Source organism: Puma concolor, chromosome A3 (genome assembly GCF_028749965.1).
Source record: "Puma concolor isolate L17-30 chromosome A3, mPumCon1.1.hap2, whole genome shotgun sequence".
Lineage (NCBI taxonomy): Eukaryota > Metazoa > Chordata > Mammalia > Carnivora > Felidae > Puma > Puma concolor.
This window is the reverse complement of record NC_141669.1, coordinates 118,257,195-118,269,844: the sequence shown is the minus strand read 5'-3', so window position 1 is coordinate 118,269,844 and position 12,650 is coordinate 118,257,195. Positions and strand designations below refer to the sequence as shown.

The following is a 12,650-nucleotide window of genomic DNA, read 5'->3' as shown; positions in this document are numbered from 1 at the left end:
CCACATGCTCAAAGAAGAGGCAGGGGCCTTGAGAATTCCCCTCCTGGGCTGTCAGGATCACAGACTCCACACTGAGACGGTGGAAATTCTCTGAGATCACAAGGTCCAAGCTTGCACTTTATCAAGGGAACCCAGAGAGGGGACACGCTGCATTCAAGGCACACAGCAAGGCAGCAACAGGGCTCCGGGCACAGACGGGACACTCCCCATGCCGGCACGCTGCCCCCCTCCATGACAAGCCTCCTGTGGGCTGCCCCCTTCCCCAAGCCTGCCCAGCACGTGGCTGCCTCCCAGCTCTCATCAATGTAGTTCTCTCAGCCAGCAGTGCCCTTCCGGCCATTCTCCATCTACCCAAATCCTCTAATCCTCCCAAATCCACCCCAGATCTAGTACATGTCCTCCAGGAAGCACTTCCCACAGGCCCAAACTCTTCCCAGCACCGGACAGCACCAGCCCCCACCTCCAGGAAGGGCCTGGCAGGGTGACTACAGTTCACAGAGCAGGGCCCTGTGGGTTTGACTCTGTCCCCATCCCTAGGGGACACCGAGCAGGCCTCAGGAAGCCCCGGTGGCCCAAAGACAGAATGGAGCATTAGGAAATGGCAGACAAGCTAGTGGACAAGTTGGTGACCTACTGAATGAAAGTAAGGAAGTGATGATGTGTATAATGAATTGGCAGAAATAAATGTCAGACCATATACCCCTGAAGACACAGGCTCCTGCCCAAGCATGGCTCCTCACTCTCTTATAGAGTCTTTGAGGTCCTACAGACACACTGGGATTGTAGAGGCTATGGGCCTCTAACCCCACAGAGCCTGACCAAATGCTTTTGAGTTTGCAGGCCCAGCTGGAGACCAGGAGCCCATATGGACAGTTGTATTGACAACTAGACCTCGTCAAGGCTCCCACCATGTTCTGCCACCCAGCCCTTGACTTGGGATGGCCCAAATGACACTTGTCCATTCATTCAGCCAAATAAATGGACCGAGGGTCCAGAATGAACCAAGACCTGTTCTCAGCACCAGTGGGATGGCATAAAGAGGCAGGCATGACCCTGCTCTGCTCCACACAACTACATCAAGAGGCATCCAGTAATAAGGAACAGTGGCTGGTAGTGAAGGCAGAGGCCTGTGGGGGCTGGGAAGTGGTGACAGGGATACAATCTGGCCTGGGTGTCAGGGAAGGCTTTCTTCTGGAAGTGATACACCTAAGTTGAGTCTGGATGAGAGGTAGTAATTAAGTAGGCAAATGGGAAGGGGGCGGTGTTCAGGTAGAGGAACCAGCGTGTGCAAAGACCCTGAGGCTGGAGGCAATGAGGCCTGTTCCAGGAACTGAAAGCAGGGAAGGGGGACCCAAGCCAAAGAGGGAAGGGAGGAGCTGTAAGATGTGGCTAGAAAGGTAGCTAGTCTGGGGAGGAGGCTAGGCTTCATTCTAGGAGTAGTGGGCATATATTGAGTACCCATGGTGTGCTTTAAAAAAAAAAAAAAAACCTGCATTCAAGATTTTATTCACATTATAGAATGTTTAAGTGGAAGTGTTTAAATGCACCATAGTCAGATAATGCTATTTTTAATGCTTTTCTGAATGACTGAATCTATCAATTAATCACAGATATATGGGAGCATAGAGACCACCTGCTCCTGTCCCACAGAGTGCCCAGTACAATTCCTCAGAGCCTCCCCATCATGTAGAAACACTGGCATTTATGAAGCTAGTGGCCCCATAAACTGCACAAGAAATTAACGAGATGCCAGTGGGTGCCCCTGGTACGTCCAATTCGTCACCAAGTCTTACAAAAGCTCTAAAGTACACAATCTATCCTTAGCTCCGAGTACTGTTCAGCCTCCTTTCAAAAAAACACCAATTCAGCTGCCAGGCAGCCTTGCACCCAGGGCACAGCCCTCGAACCTGCAGCTCTGTTTCAAGGCGGAAACCAGCCGGATGCTGCCTTGGGTCCCACATAACCCAGCCATCAGGCCTGCTCTGCCCCACACTTTCTCTCTAGTTGGGGCCTTGCACTCCGCCCCCAGAGCCTGGCACAGACTGTCTCTCCTCTGCCCCCAGACAAAACAGGGGCTCCTTGAGGGTGGGGACCACATCAGATCATTACACGTCTCTAGCATCCAGCACAGGCCCAGTCCAGTCTCTGATGGATGAATGACGGAAGGGTGCCATGGACATCACACAGAGGCACACTCACAGAAGTTGAGCTGCTGTTATCTGGGCTCCAGGAGGACTCAGGAGTCCTGGCGCACCCCTGCCACAGCACAGGCACAGGCACACGCACACACGCCTGCCCCACGTGCACAGCCAGTGTCTCCAAGAGCTGCTGGGAACACACTCTGCATCTGCTGCTGACTGGCCTCCAACAGCCAGCTCCAGGGCCTGGCGGTGGCTCCCAGCACTCCAGCCACCAATCGGTCACCCAGCTCTGCAGCCCCACCCAGCCCTGCTGCCCATGGGAGTCTGGCTTAGGCCCCTCAGGCCACCCTGGGACCAGACAGCCCACAGTTCCCTCTGTGGGACAGAAACTGGGCTCCTCCAACAGCCACTCTCGGAGATGATCCTGTACAACCTCCAGCCTCCACCACCTTGAGCCTTCAGGAAAACACAGCCCCCTCCCACAAGTGAAGGCACAAGAGCAAAGACAGCCAGAACCAGGACCCTGGGGAGCTAGGCTGAGACTGAAGGTGCACCAGGGGTAGAGGCAGGCCGGTGCAGCCTCCTGGGGCTGGGGACTGCAGCCCGCCCCCCCCCCCCCCCCCCCCCCCCCGTCATTTCCACTTCCAGGCAGGTGGGGGTGCAGGAACCCTCCCACCCACAATTAGCACTGCCCCCCAAGCTTGAGGCTTACATCCTCAGGGCACCTCATCCACCCCCTTACCCACCTCCCCACAACTGGCCTTCGCCAATCCATAGCCCCTTTCCTCATCTCATTCCCACAACATCAACAGTCCCTGGCTGCCCGCCCCTCTGCAACACCGGCAGCTCTGAGGAAGAAGGGGAGAAGGGAGAGGGATGAGAACACCAAGGAATGGAACGATGGAGGGAGGTTGGAGCCGGTAGGTTCGGCCGAAAGAGGCCAGGGGCAGTCATCACATGTCCAGGTAGCACATGTCCCCTCCCAGCAGGCCCCGCACATCTGGACCCAGCTGGCCTCTCCGGCCAGCGGGTCCACCTGCCACGGGCTCTGAACGCGAACCCCTTTCACCGCGGGGCGCCGCACGTGGGGGCCTCCCGTGGCCATGTGAGCGCCCCCCCAACCCAGGTGCCCAGGTCAGCCCAGCCCCTCCCGGGTACGCAAACAGGGAGGGGGCGCCATGCAGCGCTGGGAAGTGGGGTTGCCCCCGCCCCCTCCCCAGATGCCGGGTCCGGGAAAAGAGCTCCGGAATGGGGGTGCTGGCTGGGCAGGCTCCCGGAGCTACTGAGTCGGGATGGAGGCAGCTGGGCTGAATGGAGAAATGCCCCGGCCGGCCGGCAGAGCCCTCCCTCTCCTTAGCTCCCAAGGTTGGTGGGGAGGGGAGGGGTCTCCCTGACCCCCTGGCCGCCCTGCGGATTGAGGGTCGGGCCCGAGGAGGGGCTTCCCAGCTTTGGCAGCCTCTTGACATCGGAGAGTCCGCGGGAAAAAGAGGTGGAATGGGGGTCCAGCCCTGGCTAGGGGGTTCCGGGCCCCAGGCACGCCACCCCCACCCCCGCCCGCTTTGGGGGTCCAAGAAAACCTAGACTGGAGGATCCCACCCAGAGAAGGGGGCTTGCCAGCCGCAGAACCGCCCCCTCGGATTGGGGGCTCAGAAGACGGAACTGGCAGGGGGAGGGGGCTTTCCTGCGCCAGCGCCGCCCGTCGGTTTAGGGAGGTCTGTCCGGGAGGAGACTCGGATCGGGGGTCTCGCCGAGGGACGGGGCGCACCGGCCCCGGAAAGGGGGTCTGGCCACTGCGCGCCACCCCCGCGCCCTCACCTGCGCCGGGCGCCTCGGCCGCCTCCGGCCCTCTCGGCCGCTGCGCTGCGCCGCCGCCGTTCGGGTCCGCTGGCAGGTCCGCCGCCTAGGCCCCGGCCCGGGCCCCGGCCCGCGGGCGCCCCATGCCTCTCCTCTGGCCGGTGCGGCGCCCCAGATGCGGCTGCGGGAGGAGGAGCCGCGCGGCCCCGGCTCCCCGAGAGCGGCGGGGAGGGGGCGGGGGGCGGGGAGATGCGCGCGGGGGAGGGGGCCGCGCGGCTGCGCCCAAAACCAGGCGCGGATCCGGCCACCGGCCCGGGGCTGGGGAGGGGGGGGGCGGGGGGGGCGCGCCGATGCCGGCGCCCACCCCCACCCACGCCCCCGCAACCCGGGGTGGGAGGGGGAGGGTCTCCGCGGCCAGCGACGCTCTGTCGCGAGCCGGAAGGGGGCTTGGAGATCCGCGGTCGGCCGCCCAGAGAGTGCAGGCTACTGGCACAAGGTCACACAGCGTGGGCTGCGGTAGCGCGGGAACCTGGAACCCCAGGCTACAGAGCTGGGCAGTAGGAACCTATGTGGACCCGGCGTCGGCCGGGTGGAGGAGGGAAACTGAAGCTCACAGTGGACGAGACTGGCCAGGTCCACACCGTGCAAGTCCGGAGGCTCCTGGGATTTGAACTTGGGGCTTCTGAGCCTGGGAACACGTGCCCCGTCCTGGTGACCCATTTCCTGCAGGTGCCTTCTCGCCTGTGGCAGCACAGGATTAAAACAACCCCTGGATGGACCTGGACTGTGTACTCATACTACTTCTGGGGCTCTGTGATCCTAGATAAGAGACCGCCCCAGGTTCGCCACCTGTAAAATGGGGACAACATTAGTATAGTATCTACAACTTGGGTTGAGGATCCAAAGAGATGATAGGTCTAAGCTCCTTGACGGTGCCCGACATTCAGTAGGTATCAAATGAATGTGCTCACCCTCCCTGGTTCTCACATCTCCCAAGAATGCTAGTTGAATGCAAATAGAGTCAGAACAGTGATTGTTAAAGGGTGGTGTTCAAAATCCGACCAAGCCCATTTTTCTAGCCTCGTTCCCCATTTGCCCACCCTGCCCACATCCCCATCCCAGAAACACCTGCCTTTCCCTGTGCCAGCAATGCCTTCCCACCATCTCCACCTACAAACTCCTATTCACCCATCAAAGCCTAGAGTAATCAGTTGTATACCCCAGCTACTCACCCTCCCTGCCAGTCCATCCATGGCTCCCTTCACCATTCCCAGTGTCTGGTGTAGGTCTCTGTTTTTTGGTCTCTGTTTTTGTGGACCTTGACAACTGTGGTTAGAGATGTCACTCAGAGGAGATGACACCATGAGGACCAATGTTGCCTAAGAGGGCTCCGTGGAGGAGGTGTGGCTCCACAGGGTCTGGAAGGAAATGTGGGTTTAGCGTTCTAGGGGGAGGAGAGAAAGCATGTAGCCAGCAAGAAGGTGACTGTATGTTTGGGCAGGGTGTCCGTGGGGAGGAGAACTGGCTGGGGGGGTTACGAAGACCTTATTGTCTGAGCTGGGAGCCATTGAGAGCCCGGAGCCAGACAGCAACCTGGCAATACGTGATCAGGTCAAAGATGAGCAGGCTTTGCGTTGGAGGACACCTCACACAGGGGTCCCAGGAGACTTGTACAAGGATATTCAAGCGGCATCATTTGTAATAGTGGAAAGCTGGACACTAACTGTCCATCATCAGGAGACTGGATAAATAGCGACAGACTCAAACAATGGAAAATTCTCCACGCCACGATCTTCAAAATAGATGAATGCAAGCCACACATGTCTATGAGGATAAATCTCAGAGACACACTTGTTGATTCAGTCTGTGGAAAGTCAGAATTGTACCCTTATTATTTGTGTATCTTTGTTGAACTTTATACTTCAATACAATTTTTTTAAATAAAAAAATATATATTGTTGGATGAAAAAAACAAGTTGCAGATGGATAAACAGTTTTTGTCAGATATATAAAGTTTGAAAGCCTGCAACACAACACTATGTATTGTTTAGGGACACATACATATGTCATACATACAAACTACATACAGAAGTGATAAATAGCAAATTAAAAAGGGTAGTGACCCTGAGAGAGAGGGAGAAGGGAATGCAACAGGGGCTTCAAATACACTTGAAATGGTTTACTTCTTAAGTTGGGTGGTGGGTACCCAGGCGTTTGTTATACTGTTCTCTAGACTTTTTTTTGTGATCATGAAACATTCATAATGTATTAATACTTTTTTTTTTTTTTTAAAGAAAGTCAGGTGGTGCCTGGGAAATTAATTGGGAGACATTGCTGATTCTTGAGTGGGGTCAGTGGACCAGAAATGGCAAGACTAGAGAAGGAAGGCAGAGGGAGTCTTGTGTAACAGTCTAGGAGAGAGGTATAAAGGTCTGAACAGGGACAGGAACAGAATTATGGGGAGGCAGGGAAGGATGGGAGAGATTTAGAGGAGTAAACAACTGATGTGCTTAGGCTACGGTCATAAACTTTAAAGTCCGCAGGGCCTGGGCAGGTCACTGAAGCAGGGTATGAGGATGAAGTCCTAGGGACTGGTAGGTAGGGGCAGCCCCAGTGCCAGCTGATTGTTGCCATGTGGGAAAGGAGGCTCAGTGGGCCACATCTCTCCCCCCCCCCTCTTTTTTTAAGAAATCAGCAATTCATATTTTTTAATGCAAAATCTCCTAAATTTAAATTATGGCAACTAAATTGAAAAAAGAATTAATTCTGTAGGGACCAAGTCATACTGGTTTGCAGTCTCTTCAATAAGGAAATGAAATGAAGGGGCCGTGGCACCATGTTTTCCTGCCTGTGAGGCTGAAGCAGCTCACAGCCCAAGCAGCAGTCAGGGAGGGCTTCCTGGAAGAAATGACACCGAACAGGGAACGCAGAAGGTGTTTCAGGCTGAGAGAACAGCAAATATAAAAGCAGGGGCTGAGTTGAGTGAGTCTAAAAGAAAAACAAAAGCAAAAAAACACCACCACGATGTCTCACAGAAGGGGAACGCGTGGCCAGTCAATACACAAGGAGGTGCCTGACCTCATTAGTCATCAGGGAAATGTAAATCAAGACTATGATGAGATGCCACTTCACACCCATTCAACTGGCAGAAACAAAGAAAGTCTGACAATACTAAGTGTCAGTGAAGATGTAGATGGATCCAGCTCTTCTGTCTGCTGAGGGGAGGGCGTGCCAATATACCACTGTCACCCGGTGAATCCATTCCTGGGTACGTCTGCCCAGAGACACCCATGCACATGTATGCTGAGCCAGGGCTTCTCAAACTTTAATGTCCGTGGAAGTCACCCGGGGATCTTGCAAAAAGGCAGATTCTGATCCAGCGAATCTAGGGCAGGGCCAAAGATTCTGCATTTCTAACATGTTTCCAGGTGATGCTAAGGCTGTTGATTCTCAGACCACATTTTGTGGAGCATCAGGAAACATGCACAAGAATATCCATAGCAGCGCTGTTTGTAATAGCAGAAGTCCTGACAACAATCCAATTATCAATGGGCAAGAGAATGAATAAATAGATAAATGAATTGTGGTACAGTCACACACGGCCCTCAAAACGAGTGAGTCACAACTACACTCAACAACATAGGTGAATTCTCATCAATACAACATTTCGCTTTTTAAAAAGGCTAGATGCTGTTCTTATTTTAAAGTTGATAAGTTAAAAAATACATTGCGTAAGCATTTGTACATGTAATAAAATGAGAACAAAGAAACTAGGAAAATATATCCTCAGAATTCAGAATGTTAGTGTCCTCAGGCAGAGAGCCGGGGCTTCAGGAAGGACCCTGGAAGAGGATGGAATGACTCAAACCAAATAGAGTCCATTTCGCAGCAGGTAACCTCCAGCCCTGGGTAATGACCAGCTCTGGTAATGACTAGATCCAGACAGCGACCACAGCTAGCTAATGATAAGACTCGGCTTGTGACCAAAGCAGATAATGTCCAGATCCATCACGACCAGATCTGGGGAGGCCTGGCCCTAGCACCATTCTCCAAGGCAGTCGGGCATCTGGACAGCCCCTTGGGGGAAAGGGAAAGGGACGAGCCTCCCAGGGTCCCCGAAGCCAGGGAGGGTTGGCCTCCTCCTCACCCCACCCTACATCCCAAACCTTCTCCTAAACAGCCTTGGGGTCTGATGCCTCCTCCCCATTACTCTGCCTCAGCCGGCTCAGCCTCCACATCTCCTGACTCCACTGCTACTCCAGCCTCTTTCCATGGCTCCTGCTCCAGTCTACCCCCTCCCAAACCACCCTCCACCCCAGCCCTGTCTGTCTAGAAAGACAGATCTTTCTAGAACATGGATCTGGTGTCACCCCTGTGCTCAGAACCCTGCATGGGCTCCCTAACACTCGGGAAGGAAGTTTGAACCCCTCAGCCTGGTCTTTAAAACCCTTCACCGTTTGGTCTTTGCACCATTTCCTAATTCAATTCTGGTCAGACCCCAGGGCTCAGGTCCAGGCTCTGCAGTCTCTCCGGAGGACAAGCTGTGTGCAGGCCCTACTACCTGGGATGCCTCTTCCCCCACTGCTCACCTCTCTAAATCCAGCTCGATGTCACTCACTCTGGGGAAACCTTCCCTGACTTCTGCACCCTACTCTCCGTTCCCAGTTTGTCACTTCCAAATACTTAATTTGTTTCCCTTTAGTATTACCAAGCATTTATTTATTTTTTCCGTCAGCTTTATTAAGGTATAATCGACAAACAAAAATTATATATATGTACAGGGTACATCCTGGTGTTTTGATATATGTATACGTTGTGGAATGATCACCGCAATCAAGTTTATTAACATGTCCATCACCCCCACATAGTTCCCTTTTTTTCTTGTAGTGAGAACACTGAAGGTTTACCCTCTTTGCAAATTTCAAGTATGCAATACAGTATTGTTAACTCTAGACTCCCCGAGTGCTTTATGATGACCAAAACACTCTATGTCTCAAACACCTCATAGCAACTGTTGTTGGTGTCCACCTGGGACTCCAGCTTCAGCCATGGACACCGGTCAGCTCCCAGACACCGGTCCCTCCACTTTTCTGCCTGATGATGGCGTTTTCTGAAGCCACAAGAGTTTGCTCTGCCCAAGCACAGGACAACTTGGAAAGGCAGAAGAGTGAATGCCCCCAGGAGCAACCTTCGGTCATGGTGGTCGGGAACCAATAGGTGAATGCCCAGCCTCCTTCAGGGAGAGGGTTCTGAGGTGTCCTTTCCACCATTTCTCAGAAGGTCCCCAGCAGGATGAGTTCCAGGAGCCGCTCACTAATGCACATTTTATTGACATTCACTCCTGCCCCGTCTCACTCTCCACCTGCTCTGCCTCCTACTTACTGGGATCACCTCCCAAAGAAACCCCCTGTGCTCCTCACTATCTCGAGGTCTGCTTCTGGGGGAGGCCAAACTAAGCCACACCTGTTTGCTTCCATTTCTCCCATAAGACTGGAAATGGCTCCCTGAGGCCTGAGCCACATTGAGTTCACCTCAAATTCTGGCCTCCCACAGTCTGAATTCAAATCCTGACTGTGCTGATCTGTGTGACCTCGGCCAGGTCAGTCACTCGCTTGTACCCACAGGCTCAGCCAAAAGAAGTAGGAGATTCCCGGGCTGTTAATGAAATATATCCCAAGGTTGGGGAGGGGGAGCTATGTAGGACTTTTCCCTCTTCCTTCTTTCCTGTGTTTTCCAAATTTTTTGAGTGTTCATGTATTCCTTCACAGTGTGGAAGGAGTGTGGGCTCCAGAGTGAGCAGGCGTGGGTTCAGATCTTGGCTCTGTTACACACTGGCTGTGACTGGGAAAGTCACCCAACCTCACGGGGCCTCAGTTTCCACATCTGGAAAATGGACACGAGAATGAATACCTACTTTGCAAAATGGTTGTGACTTCTGTGATGGAAGCTTTTTGTAAACTGCACAGTGAATTGAGAGCCCGAGTTATTGTCATCCCTGGGGCTGGCATCAGGCCTGGCCTGGAGGAGGTGCCTGGAAAATGTTTGGAGAACAAAATGAGTGAAGCTGGTAGTGGAAACCCCAGGGTGTTCCTTATCCCATTCATTTGCTTGTTCATTCACTCAGTGTTCAGGATACCCACTTGGGCCAAGCCCTGTGCTGGGCACCGAGGGTGCACAGTTGCAGAAAGAACATCTCTGGGCTCAGGAGACTTGCTGTCTTCAGGGGAGATCCAAGAAAACCCACCATTCTGGGGGCTTGGGGGGGTTGCTGACTGAGTATCGAGGAAGTATGGGAAGGCTTCTGGGGAGAGGTAATGCCCAAGCTGTGCAGGACTTAACCTGATGAGCAAGGGGAAGACAGAATGGGCATTCCAGCATGAGAGGACAGTGCACCAAGGTCTGAAGGCCAGACTGGGCCCACACAAGCCACTATGTGCAGCTCACTGGAACTGAAGCCTCAAGAGTTCAAAGGTAAAGCCAGAAAGGTCAGCAGGTGCTGGATCATCGTGACCTTGAAGTCCTCTGAGGAGTCAAGCTTTTCCGTTGAAGGTGATGGGGATCTATGGAAAATGAAGACAAGAGTGGGAAAGAATCTTCGACTTTCTTTGTGAACCAGGACAATTCATTTTGCCTCTCAGAGCTCCAGTGTCCTCAGCTGTACGATGGGCGCATAAATACCGCAATAGGGATGCTCTGAGGAGGACTTGAAGTATGCTCGTTGCCTGGCAGTGGAAGGTGTTCAGTGGATATGAACTAAATGAATGAATGAGTGAGCGAATGAATAAATAAGTTTCTGCCGGGATCAGGAGCATCCTGGTACCTTCACTCACGCTATCCTAAACCTGGTGGACAGCTCCCAGACATGGGTCCCTCCACTCTTCTGAAGTCACAAGAGCTTGTTCTTCCCAAGCACAGGACAACTTGGAAATGCCCCCCACCCTCTAATCCTACCGTTTCCCTGCCCTGCCCCTTGCAGTAGGGCCTCCTATTCACCCACAGGCCAACAGACTAGAGGGCTGGGACTAGTTCTAGGGTCATGAAGTGAGTTAACTGCACAGACAGGTCCAGTGCTCTGTCCTTGCTCTGTGATGCCAGAAATGTCTTTTCTCTGGCCCGCAATATGGATGTGCCTCCAGGCCCTGCCCTGGTGCTTCCTGGGATGGGGAGGTGTACGGGTTCCGTTGTCTCCTTGAAGGGCCAGAACCGCCTGCCTCTGCCTCCCAGATGCCCGAGCCACCATCTGCTCCCACCCGAGCCCTCAGCTCTTTTCTTAAAATAATTCTTCTTGTTTCCTTGGAGACATCTCTCACATGGAAGAAAGGAAGGGAGAGAGGGAGGAAGGGAGGAGGACAGGTGGGGTCCCATTTCCTGAGTACCTACTGTGTGTCAGGCCTGACCCTCATCCCACTCCTTTGACATGGGGATCCCTTCTTCCCTTTTTGGGTGAGGTACTGAGGCTTGGAGACATGACATCACGTGCCCTAGATCTCAGCGGGAGTAAGAGCTGAGTCAGGATTCGAACCTGGCCCTGTAGGGCCCAAAAGCTAAAGCCTGTGTGACGTGAGGGAGAGGTGCATTTCGTATGGCCCTTGCCCCATGTCCAAGTGTCCAGGACACTGCCCATCCCCCCAAGTCATCCTCCCTTATTGATCAATTTAGAAAACGCTTATGGATACCTGTTGTATGTTAGGCCTCAGGCCAGACATGGGGCTGAAGGAGTGTCTCAGATGCAAACAGGAAAAACTCTTTTCCCTTGACACAGAGTGTGGGGGAAATGCGAGGGGCAGAAGGACCCAAAAAAAATGACCACTTGCCCACTTACTTCCTGTGCATACACCAAAGACTCCAGAGGGACCATTTCAGTGGATCCTCCAAATACCCCAGCTTGTGTGATTTAAGAGCCCCATTTTCAGAGAGGAAACTGAGGCCCAAAGAAGCAAATTCACTTATCTCAGGATACATAGGGAGCAAGCGGTGGAACCAGGATAAAGTCCCAGACACAGAAGATAACTTGCTGGAATTGCCCCCACAGACCTAGACAGAGCGCTGCTGTGGGATATGGAAGGGTGTGATGGCTGGGATCCCAAGGACCCTCAAGTGAAGAGGAGAAAACAGAAGGATGTGGACTCATGGGTCTCTGCCTCTTTTTGGCCTCAGCCTTCTTGAGCCAGCTCTGAGGCTGATACTACCAGGGTTTCTGGATACCGCCAGCCCAAGCAGAGAGACAAACCCCACCTGCTTTAATATCTAGTGAATCCTTAGTGATCCCTAGTGATCAATCCCCTTTGATCCCTAGTGAATCAAAGCATCTCACAAACATGCCTCACCCAGTGGACATCTGGTCAACCCCAAGCACTTGTGTCCCCTACCCAAGTAGCCCGTCTGGCTGACTGCACTAGTCCAAATCTTGGGTGTAGAGGCAACTTGCACATCTCATGGCTAAGCCTAGAACAGGAGAGCATATTTCCAAAGATTTCGGGCAGAAGTGTGGGATCACCATCAACACAATGCCTGTGTGCTACGTGCTACACAGATTACACCCTGCCTCTCATTTTCCACTCTGCAGTGCAGGTCTTTCTTCAGGGACTGTGGCAACCCCGCAGCAGACAGAGAAAGAAGGGAGGGAATTCCAGGTAGAGGGACCTGCATGAACAAAATGAAGGGAACACGGGGGCTTCAGAGAAAAGCAAACAGCTGAGTGCAGGTGCATGGGGA

The 12,650-nt window shown here is 53.4% G+C and overlaps 1 protein-coding gene across 6 annotated transcripts in view; it reads right to left on the bottom strand.

Annotated features, from left to right (window-relative positions):
- Positions 1-4,086, bottom strand: part of DLGAP4 (DLG associated protein 4) — a 199,205-nt gene extending 195,119 nt beyond the window's left edge. For 2 of the 6 annotated variants that reach the window (XM_086702125.1, XM_025932361.2), the window contains exon 1: positions 3,957-4,082. The gene's annotated coding sequence lies outside the window, so the exon portion shown is untranslated. Of the gene's footprint in view, positions 1-3,956 lie in introns of all 6 variants that reach the window. The other 4 variants (XM_025932362.2, XM_025932363.2, XM_086702126.1 and 1 more) reach the window with 3 other exon arrangements.
- Between the last annotated feature and the right edge of the window lie 8,564 nt (positions 4,087-12,650).